The following is a 17,954-nucleotide window of genomic DNA, read 5'->3' on the forward strand; positions in this document are numbered from 1 at the left end:
TATTTATATTCTTATAAAATTAATGTGGGATATAGAATATGGAATATATAATATAAATAGTAAAATGATATGAAGTATTGAATGTCTTATTGAATAGGGGCTAGTATACTTACCTGCTTCATAGCAGTCATCATGGTCCCGTCTGACAGATGTATATATATGTATATAAATTTTGTGACGTTATAAGAATTTAGAAACTTCGAGATGAACGTGAAATAATTCTTTGTATACAGCTATAAATAATAGCATGTAAATATTGGATTAAAGATCCTTTGAATAGTGTGCCAGTATTTACTCGCTATTTTTAGCGTTATATTACATTTGCTTTGTGTTTCAATGTTCAAAATTTTCTGTATATATATATATATATATATATATATATATATATATATATATATATATATATATATATATGGCGGTTGTCTCCTCCTGATGCAGAGTTTGACCACCTCTTGTACCTACACCTTAGAACCATCATGGCATCTGATGTGGCTTTTTAAACCAGACGATATTCTGAAAAGATTGCCATATAGATTGCATATCAGATTTGGACCACCAAGACCTGCAGATAAATTCTGACCTTTATGGATCTTAAAATATCTTTTGAGGCCTCCGTTAGATTTGCAAACCTTCTGGCATACATTGCATTCAAAGGTGTGCACAGACATATAAGCATAATAGTTGGCGAGGTTCGTTTTCCATGGGCTCGCAAATGAGATTTTAGCCCAGCAAAAGAAAGGCATTGTCTGTCACAAACTGCACACAAAACGATCATTGTGATTCACCCATTTGATCATAACATTCTTCCTTAAATCTCTTTTGAGTCTTGCATGCATCATCCTGGCTTCTTCAAACGCTTTCACTCCACTCCACACTTTTGTTCGCCATCCAGCTCGATCCGAAACAAGGGTTTCTATGTTCTCTGGATCCATTCCAAGTGACTTCATAGTAGTCCCTATGTCGTCCTTAAACCGCTTTTCAGGTTTACGCCCATAACGTATATGTGTGTGTGTGTGTGTGTGTGTGTGCGCGCGTGCATGTGTGTGAACTTGCTTTAATATAATTTTGGCAACACCAAAATAAATGAGTAGCAACTGCGATGGATACTAAATCTCTTGTTGGTATCATCAAAGTATTCTCTAAAGCAATTATAGAGTAAAATTACAAATACTTTTTTTTATAGAGTTAATTTGTTTCAACCTCAATAGTTTTTACACTTAAAAGAAAATAAGAAAGGTACACGCTGACACAAGTACTTACACACCCTTCATCCACTACAAGAATACCCGCAATATTAGGTAATCAATCATGAAATTGTCATGTCTTGGTTGAGAATAATGTAAAAAGAGAAGACAAGTGAGAGAGAGGGGGGAAAGAGAGAGATAGAGAAAGAAAGAGGGAGAGTGAGTGCATGCGTGTATGTGTATGGTGAATGAACACTTGTTATATAAAAGAAATCCACTTGTATTTGTCAACCAGCTAAACAACAAGAAACAAAAGATGACGCCAGTTAAGAAACCGAAGTCGGTTTTCACCTTTGTGAAAACGAAGTCATATCATGCAGATGTCATAAAAATGCAATCATTGAAACAACTGCAACATCAAACGATAACACAATCCTTAGAGAATAAGAAAATGTCCTTGCATAGTGGCAACCGATCCAAACAACAGAAAAAAGAGAATGCTTATCTATGGAAGGAAAAGGGAAAAGATAAAAGATCTGATGGCGGGTAAACGTGTAGCAAACTGCATATAAAGAAAAGCAAAGAAAATAAAATGCACAATTGTTTAGTTAAAATCTTGCCACGTCGAATTTATCATTTATAGTCATTGATTGACTAGAGACTATTAAATAAAACTGGTGCAAGAGCCGTTGCTTTACGTCTATTTTATTCAAAGAACACGACAGATTTAGTGCTGCAATGTATAGTTGATTGTGAGTGTTTCTTTTGTGAGTACTGCTTATGACGGTTGAAATATTAACTTGCTTACCACAGGGCATTAATATCAATACGATTTGTATGAGGCCAGTAGATGTAGAAACGTGGGAGCAACAATCAATTTTCCATTTCATGAAAATGCAGTCAATTTCACCGTTTGAGGTACACATCACATATATACATTACATTACACTGTATATAACAAGATTCAGCAACTTAGCGAATAAAGATGTTTCTCATGAGCAAATAGTTTTGGCGTCAGTGCTTTGAAATCGGAGTATAAACTAATCTAAATGTCAGTTAATATAAGATGTAAAGTAACTTTTCTTTTTGATTACAGTCTTTCAGGTTAGCAGAGATTTGGACTAAAGAATCCTTTCTCTATTTTTCAAACCGTAAATACATAGCTGGAGTAACTGGAAAGATTTTAATTCAAGTAGTTTAGATCATAATCATATCATAAATTGTGTTGCAGATTCTTCGGTATTGTATTCAATTTATTTGGGTTCTACAAAATTCTCATTCATACATTTTATGTAATAAAGCGAAAATATTAATGATAGAGATAAAATTTTCTATCGAAACTATTTTAAAGAAATGATTGCCATTAAATAAGTTTATTTAGGAGAATTTTGACAGAAGAAATAATAGCATTTTATAATTTTTGTAAATGTAGTACATAAACATCTCCATAAAAAGTAAATCTTGCGTGCTGATCATTGTAAATCAGATTAGATTTAACCAAGCTGAATTTTGAAGAATTCTTAGCCGCTTTTTTTATATATATAATGGCGTTCATATTATCTAATTTTCTCTTAGCATTTATGTATCATTTCAAGTATTTTTCAGAAAAGAAAGAACTACCAATACAAATTTTAGAAGCATAGTGCATAAGAAATGCGTGTGTTTTTTTAAACAAAATTTGCGGATGTATGTTTTAATGTCTTGCATAGCAATTTCGACTGTTTTATTGTAATATCTAGCCCTTACATTCAGATATTATATTACGTTTGTATTATAAAAATTAGATATACTTTGTAAAAATTTATTAAAGCGGTATACTTAACATACATAAGTGGATTTTTCCACTGTCTTGTTACGACTAAAAAGAACCTCCGTCATCAAATATCATGGAAATTAGACGCGTAATTGTTGGCAGAGCTATTTTGTTGGAAGAACGATATCATCTAGCCACCAAATACCGTCTGTTTTCTGTTAATTCAGTGTTTGAATATGTGTATATGCGTATTACGCCGAGCTTCATATCGATTTTTCAAGCAGCATTTATACCTTAGAGGAAATGATCATTTTACCTTCCTCTAACAGCTCCTAAATTGATACGGGGGTAGTATAAATGGCAGTAGAGAAAATGCACTTTAATACTCATATTAAATTCTAGCTTATAGAAGAAAGAAATGTATCTTATTCCCCATTTCTTCATAGCTTTCAAATATGCTATTGTCCAAAGATTTTAAATTAACTTCTGCGATTGCTACCCAGAAAGCGTCCCAACATTGTTAAGTAAACTCACAAGCACCTCACTTTCAGTTACTGTTCTTATTTTAGGATCACCAAAGGTATTTGCTTTCAGATTCTCTGGGCTTAGAGCAGGAAATTGTCCACATATATTCGAAAGAATCAGTTAACATATCTAAAGTTTTAACAAAATGTTTCATTAAACTTACATTGATACCAAGTACTAGGAGTAATGTGCTATCTAGTTTTTACGAAGAGAGTATTCATAATACCGTCTTTTCCTGTATCAAAGTCTCTTTTTTTCAGGCCATTCCTTTCCCACCCAGTAGTTTCGTTTTTTTCGATGATTCTATAAACACAAACAACAAGGAAATTTAATGCAACCGTTCAGTTGACCCAGCAGTATTAAGTTCATTGTCAAATCCTCATATACTGTTAAATCCTTATATACTGTCGAATTGTATTCAAATTATTTAAGTCTTTTCAGTATCACTCTCATACTTCCATCGCTTTCTTTTGTATGTACAGACTGGTCAGTCAGCACAGATACAAATACGTTCCGTTACTCAACAAAAGGATTCCTACTGACATCCCATTGCTTTTAATAAATCATTAACATCACAATAATAAATATTTCCAGCTTCCACGCTAAAAAAAATGCAACAGAGACTTGCCCTATTTTTTAATACTTTTATTTGTTTCAGTCACTGGACTTTAGCCATGCTGGGACACGGGCTTGAAGAATTTTAGTCGAACGAATCGATCCAAATACTCAATTTTTAAGCTTGGCCCTTAATCTGTCGGTCTCTTTTGCGGTCTCTAAGTCACAGGAACATAAACAAACCAACACCGGTTATCAAGCGGTGATCGTGGACAAACACAAACACGCACACACATCCGACGGGCTTCATTCAGTTTCCGTCTACCAAGTCCACTTACAAAGCTTTGGTCGCCCCGAGGCTATAGTAGAAGACACTTGCCAAATGTGCCACGCAGTGGGACTGAACCCGGAACCGTATGGTTGGGAAGCAAACTTCTTACCACACAGGTACACCTGCGCCTAATCTAGCTTGATAAAACTCAAATATTGTTTCCAGAACAGCCAGATTATTTTAATTCAACCTGGAACCCAATAATTCTCGAGAAGATCTACACTGCATAATAAGTCATTTAATTCAGATTTGGTATAAGTTTCAATCGCACTTGATTTAGCAGGTCGCATGTAAGTTTCATTCTCAATGTTTCTTTCTGATGTGCAGTTCACAGATTCATCGATGGCATATAACTTATTAATTACAGAAAGACTTTGTTACAATGAAGTAGAAATCTTAGGGTTGAGGACGAGTTTGGTGTAATCTATTTTCGATTTAGTCTTGGAGATATACACAGAAATAGCCATCACACAAATATAGCAATTTTCAAAACGATCAGTTCTCTTCGGATCATTATCATATCCCTTTTCTTTTACTTTTGGTCTACTGTTTTAGATTTGTTATATAATTTCAGTATACTGAGTGAAGAACACAATGTCACCCCCAAAATACGTAAAATTTGGTGTCCTAAGCAATATTTTTAACAAATTGATTTACTGTCGCAAAAAGGATTCACAAGTTTAACAGAATATAAACCAAGGCAGTAAATCCACTCCCTACGTCTACCAGTATATCTATTAACAGTTTATTTTACGCACATAATCCTTCAAAGTTTACACTTTGTTCATCACTAGAAGGAGCTTATGTGCTTTACAGCATTTTTCCATTCAAAGCAATTTTGATTTGATACTTACTTTATCTTAAAAGGTACGGTTTTGGTTCTATACTATACTCTATATCTTATAATGGTGTAGGTATTTGTATTTGTTTTTATTATTAGTCTATTACCTGATAGTTTTGTCCTCTGATATTTTCATTATAATATAGCAGCTAGGCGATTGTGCTATTTTGTATTTTCATTGAATAGAATAGTCCAAAATATCGAATTAATAGCATCATTAATTTTTCTGAAGTGTCAAACATTGGTAATTTTGCACATACAGATACGACTTCGATTTTCTGGAAACTTTGGTTCTAAGATTTTCCAACTTACAGAGTTTTCCGAACTAGGAGTGGTCATCTCGGTCAACACAGTGTAATTTAAACAAATATTTAATTCATTTAAATAAGTAAATAACATAACGGTATTTGTACACTTGAATAAATTATTTCGGATTATAAGAGATTCCAGACTATCAGTGTTTGGAAAATTGGTGCTGTACATATAGTGCTGGGGAATCAAATTGATATGTTATATGAAAGGTTAGACAAAAGGCATCTCAAAATTAGTCTAAACCCAGTTTATATAAAATGTTTCCATCTAATGATATATATTATATCACTATTGAAGGAAATTCTCACAGTGGTGACTGATGTATCGAATTCATTATAACTCCTATTCAGAAAATTATTCTCTGTTTATGTAACATCTCCAAAGTACAGGGAAAAACACCTGGTGAAAAACATTCTCACCTTTTGTTATGGTCTGTGGAACTTAAACTCCAGTGCTTACCACAAGTGAAAATACAACTACTTCAACTCTCTTTCTCTCTCTCTCTCTCTCTCTCTCTCTCTCTCTCTCTCTCTCTCTCTCTCTCTCTCTCTCTCTCTCTTTCTCTCTTAATCTTTTTCTCATTCCATTTTTTCTCTTGCTTTTCCCACTCTGTTCTAATTTTCGGTAATGTTCTTGCTTTTTCTTTGCATTGAAGAAAAAAAGTTCAACCCTCATTACCAACGACTCCATATTTTTCAACCCTCTCGAAATTAGGGTGGAAGAAGGGAGTCAGCTACATTTCGGACCTGGTTCCAACGTTTGCAATTGAGTGAACTCTACTAAAGACCCTGTAGTTAGAGCTAAACCGAGTGACAAATTACGTCAAACATTCAGTTACTTTTATAGATTAACGTATGAAAAAAACAAAAAAAAAAAGAAACAAAAACAAAAAAGAACAAACTTGAGTTTCGTGTTCGAAGGGAAACAAAAGTTACCTATCTAGCTTTCAATAAAAGCCAGTGGTCCTATAAAAAGTTAAGTATAATTATGACAACGTATGAGCGTGAAACAAACTGAAAATGGAGAGACACTGTTACAATATTTACAACATGGCATTTGAAATGTTTCTGCTGGAATGTAAACAACATTCAGTAATATCTTTCCTAAAATTATGTTTTCAAACTTGAAGGTTACCATTTTTAGGGTTAAAGATCACACTTAACGTCACTAAAATTACAAGTGTAAATGTTCTGAGAAACACATTTGAACATTAGGTTAGGTCATACTTCTCACGTGTATTCAAAGATCACAAATTCAAATAATATTGTCGAAATGCCTGAAGTGTTAATCAACTAAAACATAACCGCCATATTCATTGCAAAGCAACGATTTATAGCGAAAGTAGTGACTCCTTCTTAAAATATATTGATTTTCTGTTGCTTTAATCAAGAAGGATCCATATCTCTAATATCTACGATATCTGAGGGACGCTCCTGTATAACAGAGGTAATTATTTGGAAACAAAGAATAAATCTTTCAAATATGCACCAACACTCATACAAACGTAAACGCTCGTAATATTCAGAATAAATTTGACATTTTATCAATATTGTGTCACTTTAATTCATAAATGAATTGTAGCTTTCTTTCTGTAAGATTTTCAATAAAGATTGGAGATTTATTTTGTTTCATTTATGCAAACAAATATTTAGCTGACGAAAATGGACAGTCTACTTAAGAGAATAATACAAAAAAACCCCCCCAAAAACCGAAAAGCAAAACCAAGTCTTTATTTTACAGAACAAATTTCTGAATAAGATAAATAAGAGAGAAAAAGTATTCTGTTTTAACGATAAAATATCTTGTCTTTATTGTTGTTACTGCATTTAGCCCCAGGTTTGCTCATAACAAAACGAGAAACGTCGATATATTTTCATGAAATATATGATGTACAGTATTTATGAACAGAGAAGAGGAAGTGAAATAGAAATAATGAAATCATTACTTAAAGACCAAAAATATACACAATATACTCACATGAAGACTGTAGAACAAATGTATACTTGTCTTTATACATGTACACATACATATACGCATATATACACGACTGTAAAAAACACATATAAACATATAGATAAATTATATATTCGCCATATATTACATATTCGCCATGATAGACCGCTAACCACTACACACATTTTTTTCGCTCCGTGTTCTCTCCTTTTTCTCTCCTTTTTTTCTCTCATTTTTTCTCTCCTTGTTTCTCTCCTTGTTTCTTTCTGTGTTCCTTTTTGTGGAAGAGCGTAGGCTCGAAACGTTAAAGACTTTTTAAGTTCCCGGGCGTTATACTAATACATCTATTTGTTTTCTACACAACCTGTCTTCGTCTGTTGTTTTTTTGTGAATTCTCCCTATTATATATATATATGTATAGATATATTATATGCATTATATATATACCATATCATATATCATATCATATCATATCATAGCATATCATATTTATCTATCCATATACATACACATTCACACATATAAATGTTATGTATATATATATATATATATATATATATATATATATATATATATATATATATATATATATATATATATATATATATATATATGTATGTATGTATGTATATATTTGTACGTGTGTGTGTGTGTGTGAGTGTGTGCATATATGTATTTATATATGTATATATTTATTGACACCTACTCTCCTGGACACTTTTCTTCCGCTCGGTTTATTATCTTTTTCTCTGCTCTTGTCTTACGTTTCCTCCACGTAATTTTCTAGTACTCTATTACTGTACCAATCCTTTTACTTTCCACAAAGAAAAAGAAAAACAAGACAAGACAAAAAAACGAAAAAAAAACAAAGCAAAAACAAAAAAAAAAACAGAATTGTATTTGTGTATAGCACTGCGACCGGTTTAGTATAATTGATTAATTTTATTTAACTTTAAATTTCAACTTTAATCTTTGTAATCGCACTAAGAAAGGTATAATCCATTCCAAGCCATCAAATTTTACTTCTCTCGAAAAACTTGTGTTGACGTTTCCTGAAATCGGATGTCAATATCTCAGCTCCGATCTAACCCACTAGTTTTGTTTTTGCCGGTGATATATATACATATTACATATATGTGTAAGAAAATCTCATCACGCAATCGAACCAATGGAAGAGGCTCTATCTGGTCGCTCGACACGCTAAAAGTAGCAGCCAAAGTATCTCTTACCTAAATCACACGCCCATTATACGTAATGTCCTAGATTATCCCTAAAAAGGCGGTTTGCTGAAGGCTAGAATGTCTTTGATGATAGGTTTACGGTATCAGGGTTGATCTGAGGCTAAATAACAACAACATTATGGTCAATTTTCATATTAGCACCCGCACGATTTTCACTAAGAACCCCCCCCCCCCGCCCACAAAATTGGATTTTTACATGGAATCACCTCCTAATATGATGCAAATCCCTTATTTTGGTTCGGAAAAATGGGGTGGGGGACACCCCCTCCCAATCCTAGAATCATTGGAAATTGTTTCTTTCGTTGAATGAATTCCTGTGACCTCCTAATATTGCAAAATTAGGTTACTTAAGGTAAGCCTGGTAACTGATGGTTTTGGGGTCTTGTTGTTTGTAACTTTTGGTGAGCCATGGTGCAATCAACAACATGATAAAGATCCCTGCCATTAATTTGGTGTGGATGGGTAATATTAAACAATCCAATTACAACATATATTTAAATTAAACATGAAAAAAATTGAAATATTATCATCACTTAGATGGAAAAATTGAAATATTATCATCACTTAGATGGAAAAATTGAAATATTATCATTCAGTATTTTATAAGGTAAAATCTTAAATTATTAATTGACACATTATTAATTATCTCATAACAGCAATGCCTGGAAAAATCATGGATTACATGGAAAAATGCGAGCATGAAAAGTAATATTCTTAAGATTATAAACCTGGAAAAGTACAGGACAAGTTATTACACCAATAAACTTCTAGTACAGCAAAGAATAAGAAACATTTTAGTTAAAATATTACAGCTAAAATTAAAATTTGAACATTAAAACTTATTTTGTTATAGTTTACTAATAACACTATACATATTTAAGTAGAATTTGTCTAATGTACTTTCTTAAATACAGAAAAAGTGGCTAATTAGACGAACTTACAAATTAGCTGAACAGTTTTGTACAATAAATTTAAACGATGAGAACTGTAAAGAGTGATAAATTAGAAGAACTGGCATTCGTTGCTGCAATATTTTAAGTAAAAAGTTTCTTATTCTTTACTTTACTAGAAGTAATAGCTTGTCCTATACTTTTACAGGTATAATAAGTTGTCCTGTACTTTTCCAGGTTTATATTCTTAAGAAAATTACTTTTCATGCTCACATTTTTCCATGTTATATAATTTATATTGAATCCAAACACCACGTGGTAGTCAAACATAACTTTGTTCTTTGAACTAGGATATACTAATTTATCACAATACAACAGATAACCAAAGATATTCAGATGTCATATTGATATCTAATAAAGCACAAAACGACAGACTTAAAGTACTAGCATTAATTGCAATGGAGTGTAAATATTTTAAGGAAAATGACATTGTCAATTGTAAGAAACAAAACTATGAAGAAGAAAACACGGATCTTGTTCAAAACGGGGGCACCAGTATTTTCTTAACGAAACACTTTGAAACTTGGGACACTGGTAGAATGTGTCATATAAAACATCTTCTTCTCTTAGTCTTCTTAACAAAAAAACGTATATCGCAAGTTATTTCATGTTAAAGTTGTCGTATTTCTGTAATTTCAACCAATGACTGACGCCCATTCAGCCGTAAAAATTAAGTGCTGACTACGTAAACAAACGATTCTCAAACGATTCTGGCGGTGATAAAATTATTATTTCCTTGTCAAAAAATGGCTGAAGCATATTGGCAGTAGCTAATAAACCTTTCTATTATAGGCACAAGGCCTGGTTTTTGAGGGAAGGAGCAAGTCAATTAGGGTTAGGGTTAGGGAAAACGAACACACGTGTGTTGCCTCTCTGCAAAATGTCAGAAGTAATGGAGATTAAATACGCTTTACACCGCTTAAACTGCCAAAGGAGTAAGTGTAAAAAGCTGAATACTTGTCAGTGATTGGTTGAAATTATCGAAATAAGACAATTTTTTACATGAAATAAATTCGAATACAAAAATTTTTTTCTGTTTTATAACACAAAATAGATAAGTATACGAAGTTTGAAAGTCTTTCGGTACCAAAAACACTACATAAAACATAAATGAAAACTGGTGCCCCCGTTTTGAACAAGATCCGAAAACACAAACCAGAGTTGGTGAAAAGTTTTGTATTCATCTTCAAAAGAGGTAAACTGCTATGTCTTTTTGAGTATTTCAGTCGCTTTAAAGCGAGTAAAATGTCGCAACATTATGAAACAAATTACAAAACATTTCGCCTGTCAGTCTAAATCCAAATAAGGAAAAACAATTTAACTGCGTTAAAGTTAATAGTAAATTGTTGGTAGTATTAATAACATTGTTATCAGCAGTGCTTCCTGTCTATTTTAGAAAGGAACCTAAAACAGCGACTGAAGCTAAACACCTGTATCCTTTAAGAAGACTATAGCTGAAGTTAGAATGTCGAATTCAAAGGAAAAACAAAACGTCAACCGATACACCAGTTTTACACTGTATTGTAGATATGCGTATCTCTCAGACAAATTATAATGTTGGTAAAATGTAAAATAATTTAAATAATTCCCTTGTATTCAGCCGGCCTCTTGAATCTGCAAACATACAAGACAACCTACGAGTGCCAGTATTTGTTGGTTATGTTTTGATTGAAAGATGTGACTGATATGGCTGAAAGAAGAACTGTTGGATAACTAACGTTAAACAAACAACTTTGGCGGTGTTGACATTAAACTGCGAACCATAAAGCCATAATAACTGCTGTTTCACCGAATAACCGCCTCAGTGTTGCATCGTTGAAGGGCAAGTGCAGGATTATTTGGACTTGTGAAAAGTGATTTTAATTTTCCAGAAGTTCTTCCATTATTAATAGTAAATGAAGATATGAAATCTGTCCTTGAAATTTTCAATTTCATGCTCTTTGATAAGAAACCTGTTGACATTTCAGAAATGTTATTGAAGAACTAGAGTTGAAAATCGATCCAGTTATGTCTTGATTAGGCTTGTGGATATATTGGAGCTTGTTGTAATTATTTGAAGCGAAAAGAAAGAATTCTTTTCTTAACTGTAAAATGATGAAGACTGAACGATCTGAACGATGTTCTTTACTGATTCCTTACTAATATACTGAATCACCTTTGAAATCTCAATTTAGCACTCAAAAAGTTAGTGTAAGATGGCCACTGATACTAATAAGGAAATTTACACCTTCCAGAATAAAATAAGAGGTTTTCAAAGAGCATATTTCCAAGAAATTTAATTTATTTTCTTTATCTTTGTAAAATAAACACATTCCTTGATATTGAAATAAAAATAAAGATCCAACAAGCTAGAAGGATAAAGATAACTCAGAACCGCTTGATATTTTTCTGTTAATGCTTAAGTTAAAGAAGCTGAGGTCCTTCACCTCCCTTGTAAATTCATTCACGGTTAGTAGAGTCATTGGTGGTTGACCAACATTCAAACTTCTGTATACTAAATAATTCGTTGTAGAGATAGAACTGAAGGACTTTGTCTAACGATTATACTCAATTCTCAGTATAGAATTCATTTCAGGTGAAGCAACGTCTGGCAATAAAGCATTCTGAACTGAAAAAAGGTAATATGCGATTAATCTCAATTCTTGGCACAAAATACCGCTGTAAATTCTTGTGCTTCTGACGAAGTTTGTGAAGTCTTGCGCTTTAGAATTAAACACTTGATGGAGTTACTTTCTACAATCTTGACAACATACCGGCCGGATTTACAATGAGCCACAACAAAGCTACAAGCATCCATAAACTCTTCAGGCATTAAGAAAGCGATTTAATAACTTGGTAATTGTAACATTCCCATACAAATATATAAAACACAATTATAAATTTGCAAGGTTGTATCTGATTAAAATATTCATTTTAATGCCTTACCTTTTTTTCGTATTTTATTCGTTTTAACTGGATATTTACTGAGATAAATGAATTTCATTAAAAATACTTTTTTCCTTCATGGTTACTACCATAGTATTCTGTGTTCTAACCGAACATCCACTTTTAAGTGGAGCAATATATATAGGCGCAGGAGTGGAGCGATATATATAGGCGCAGGAGTGGCTGTCTGGTAAGTAGCTTGCTTACCAACCACATGGTTCCGGGTTCAGTCCCACTGCGTGGCACCTTGGGCAAGTGTCTACTACTATAGCCTCGGGCCGACCAAAGCCTTGTGAGTGGATTTGGTAGACGGAAACTGAAAGAAGCCCGTCGTATATATGTATATATATATATATGTGTGTGTGTGTGTTTGTGTGTGTGTGTTTGTGTGTGTGTGTTTGTGTGTGTTTGTCCTCCCACCAACGCTTGATAACCGATGGTGGTGTGTTTACGTCCCCGTAACTTAGCGGTTCGGCAAAAGAGACCGATAGAATAAGTACTAGGCTTCCAAAGAATAAGTCCTGGGGTCGATTTGCTTGACTAAAAGGCGGTGCTCCAGCATGGCCGTGGTCAAATGACTGAAACAAGTAAAAGAGTAAAAGAGTATATATGTATGTGTGTGTGTGTGTGTGTGTGTGTGTGTGTGTGTGTGTGTGTGTGTGTGTGTATGTTTGCATATATGTATGCATATATACTTTATTGTTCCGTGAAGGTAAAATCAACGAAAAAGTACTCCATTCAGTGAGAGATAAATATCATTCAATGTATACAGTATAAAGATACGAGCTATTAATAGTTTCTTGCTTTGGAGACGCAGGTCTAGTCAGGCTTTTCTAACAATAATGTTTTCAAGCGATCTTCAAACTCTGAACACATCGTCTATTCTGGACGCTGGTATAATAGAAACCAGGAGAAAAATACGAGTAGTAGGTAGATGTAAAATGTTGAAGGGTGATTAAATGGAAAAAGAAAAGAGTATTAGAGTAATGTCTCCATTGGCTGTATAAGTCATAATTAAACTAGTTGCTGTAGAATAATTCAAAGGCAACGTGTTCAAAATCGGCGAGACAGCTGTTCCGGAGAAAGTATTTGCATTTGCTGAAAATCTTGGATCTGGAATTCAGTAGTACTATGGAATTCTTAGATCTAAAAAGAAAACGTGATCTTTCAGCTATACGTGAGTTGCATTTCTTAGATCCATTAACCTGTGGCATTGATTTCTCTACGAATCTCCATTTGATTGTATGTGGTAAGTAAATGGTCTTCAAACCCCATATGTGGATAGCCAACTTACTTTGTCGATGTGCCGGAAAAAATAGGTGGTTTGCATAACGTCTTTTGAAATCGCCTTCACATAATTCGATGTGAATTTTCTTTTCAGTTAGGTTATCTTGAAGCTTTGCTCTGACTTCTGCCTCATGTACGACGGAGTTTATCACACACGTCTAGTCAAGTGCGCAGGCTTCAAGGTCTCGACAATTACAACTACTAGTGTGCTCTTGGTGATGCTTACAAGTAATAATATTCATCATACTGGGTAGGCAACTGTATGATATTTTAATCAGGCGTCTGTTATGTTTATTTAAAAGAAACAAAACATTCTTGCCTACGTTAGTTTTCACATTTAGTGAGAAATTGTGTGTGGGGGGGGGGGGAGTATATTATTTTCCTATGTCTATTGTGAGATCTATTTTTGTGTTTCATATTTCTACTTGAAGGTTTGTAATACATCTTATCTTGGAAGCCACTGTTAGATAGGGCATTGTAATTGTTGGGGCTTCCTTATCAAATATTTCTTTAGAAGAAGTGAGATTAGACATCCTCTTATCAATATTAGCTTTTAGGCTTTTAAACACTATAAGGGGTGGCAAGACTGTTTGTATCTGTAGGAGAACTTCTCTTGTTTGGCTTACGGTTTATAAGAGCGAGAGTTTAGATCTAGGGAAACATGTAAAAAAAACAAAAAACTTTTGACAGATTATTACTAACAGTGATTTTGGAGCCTAATTGACTAAATGTATCAATGAGATTTTTCTTAAATTTCTCGAGAGTGTGACCATCAAAGCCGTGAGATATTCTCACCCCACCGTTTTGGTATAGACCTACATCGTGGCTAAGAACTAACGCGCGCGTACACATGTATATATATGTGTAGATATATATACATAAGTGTGTGTATATATATATATACACACATATATATATATATATATATATATACACATATATACATACATATATAAATATATGTGTATGTACTACATATCTGTATCTGTATATATACACACACACACACACACACACATATATATATATATATATATATATATATATATATATATATATATATATATATATATATATATATATATACATATATATATACCCAGACTGCATGCATACATTTATATTTGTATATGTAGTTATGTACACGTAGTTATTACTGCTCCCAAAAGAAAAAGCGTGTGCTACAAATCTTAGTGAAAGCTGGTGCTTCCGTAGCCAAATAATGGATGTGTGGGAAGCGAAGTCGTGTGGCTGATACACATTGCTCTCTCATTTTTTGAAATAATACACTGAACGATATTGATTTCTTGTAGTCTAGCTTGCTAGATACTATAAAATATATATACATAAACAACATACTAATACAATACTTTACAGAGGCTACATACTTTTTTATAAATATGTGCTAGACAAATGATGCATATTATAATAATGTGTCGGACAGTATCGTGATAAAAAGCCATAGATTGCTGCACAAAATGAAGCAAATGCAATCTGTGTCCAACACCCAACATTTAATCAATTGGGTCATATATATGATTGCTTACACCTCAGCACAGATTTTATAGTTTTCTACGAAAGTATGATATCGTTATCATGGTGCAGTCGTGCTTGTGTGGTAAGCCGTTTGCTTTCCACTGACCTGGTTCTGGGTTCAGTCCCACTGTTTGGTACCTTGAGCAAGTTTCTTCTACTATAGCCCCGGACCGACCAAAGCCTTGTGAGTAGACTTAGTAGAGAGAAACAAAAAGAATCCTGTCATATACATACATACATGAACGCACGCTCATACAATCACTCGTGCGCACACACATACACACGCACGCACGCATATATACATATATAAATATATATATATATATATATATATATATATATATATATATATATATATATATATATATATATATATATATATATAAATGAAATTTTACGAATGAGTGGACAAACGAAAAAAAGAGGTACACAAGACATTTAGTCGTAACTACATATATTATTATTATTATTATTATTATTATTATTATTATTATTATTATTGAGTAAGAGAGCAGTGCATGCCATCAAAGTGACACTGGGGTAAAATATACGAAGCCCATTATACCCATCATGACTACCCGTCTGATAAGGGTACACCAGGTACATGCATCACAATCATATGTGCGTGACATGGTGATCTCATATCAAGATAAACAGCGTATGACCTCGCAGGTGGAGCCCAGTTAGAATTTTGTTCAGGTCGAGTAGCCCATTCCGCTCAAAAGGTCCCTGAATAAGGGTTGTTTAAGGATGTTGAATGTAACACCCATGTTTCCAGAGGTGAATTATCCAAACCCCAAAGAATTCCTCTCAACACATGGCTATGATGCTCCCCCACTACTTCTGCTCGTGATCAGAGATGCACATATCGTCAACCAGCAAGGGACATGCTGGTTAAGGTCAAACATCTGACAAGCAAATCTGTGGTATTGAGCAGAATATTTGCTGTAGCCTATCTTTTATACCAAGACAAAACAATGTACATGATAACACTTCCAATCAATTAAGATCAGAAACCACGAGAGTCACTGCCTGGTACTACATCCGGGCATTTATTATTTATTATTATTATTATTATTATTATTATTATTATTATTATTATTATTATTATTATTATTATTACTATTATCATTATTATTGCTATTTCAAACAGTTTTACAAGCTGGAGCCCGACAAATCGCCTAAACTTTAAGTTCCATTGGGCAGGCATTGCTTGGGAATGGTGCACTGAAGTTCTGATATGCATCGTCCAAAAGCAGGCTCTCTGAACTTAGTACATTAAATATCATGTTGACAAACGAAATAATAATCTTTATGTAGAATGTGTGCAACGAAATGAGAAACGTTCCTCTATCTTGTAAACGAATGTGCTAAGTTGGTACAGCGAGATTACAAAAGACGACATGATCAGATATATCCACTGGATGCTATCTGATAAGCGTGAGTTTGCAGAACAGCTAGATGATAAGAGTCGAAGCCAGAAGAAGTGTTAGAGAAAGACAAATTCAATTTTTTTTTGGACTTCACAAATCAATGTGATAGAATGATTGAGGCAAGAAGGTTAGACATTGTAGTTGTCTACAAGATAGAAAAAGAGGTCCAAATTATCGATATCTCTATCCAAGAAAGTTAACGAACAGATAGAGCCGTATGAGTCACTAAAAGAGGTTGGGAAAAGTTGTTGGGGATGAAGAAGGTTTTAGTGATTCCAGTAGTGATCGAAGCAACGGGATGCATATCGGACAGTTTCAAGGACTGTACAAATAAAATCAGAATTGATGCAAGGTTACAGATCATACAGAAGACAGTCCTTCTTGGTACCACAAGGATTTTAAGGAAGTCTTATCTATGTAAAGCAAAGGAGAGGAAGCAGTAAGGGACATTTGTCAACTTGTTTTTGATTGCTCTCTAACAAAAATGTCCGGACCATTTAATATTTTAAGTATCTGAGATTTACAGAAATGAAACATAATAATAATAATAATAATAATAATAATAATAATAATAATAATAATAATAATAATAATAATAATAACCTACATGAACTTCTAACTTGTTGTCTCTTCAGGTCTCTGGGTGAGACTTGGATCCAACTTGTACAAATGCAAAACAAAAGTCAAACATAAAATAATAATAATAATAATAACAAGACCAAAGCCTCCCCACCAGAAACTACCAAAAACATATAATGAAAAGAAACATAACAAGTAACTGTAGAATATGTGGAGATGGACAAGAAACAATAAATCATATTATCTCTGGCTGCCCAGTCCTGGCTAAGAAGGAATATATTCACAGACACGACAGAGCTAGGACCTATATACACTGGAAGCTATGCCAACATTATGGAATAACAACAGAAAAAAGATAGTATAAACACACGCCAGAAAAGGTCACAGAAAACGAGAAAGCAACCATACTCTGGGATATGCCAATACACACAGATAGAGAAATTAAGGCAAATAGACCAGATATAGTTGTCAAAGATCATGAAGAAAAAAAATGCTTTCTAATTGATGTATCAATACCAGCAGATAACAACGTTTCTCTAAAAGAAATGG

This window comes from Octopus bimaculoides, chromosome 3 (genome assembly GCF_046866305.1).
Source record: "Octopus bimaculoides isolate indiv1 chromosome 3, ASM4686630v1, whole genome shotgun sequence".
Lineage (NCBI taxonomy): Eukaryota > Metazoa > Mollusca > Cephalopoda > Octopoda > Octopodidae > Octopus > Octopus bimaculoides.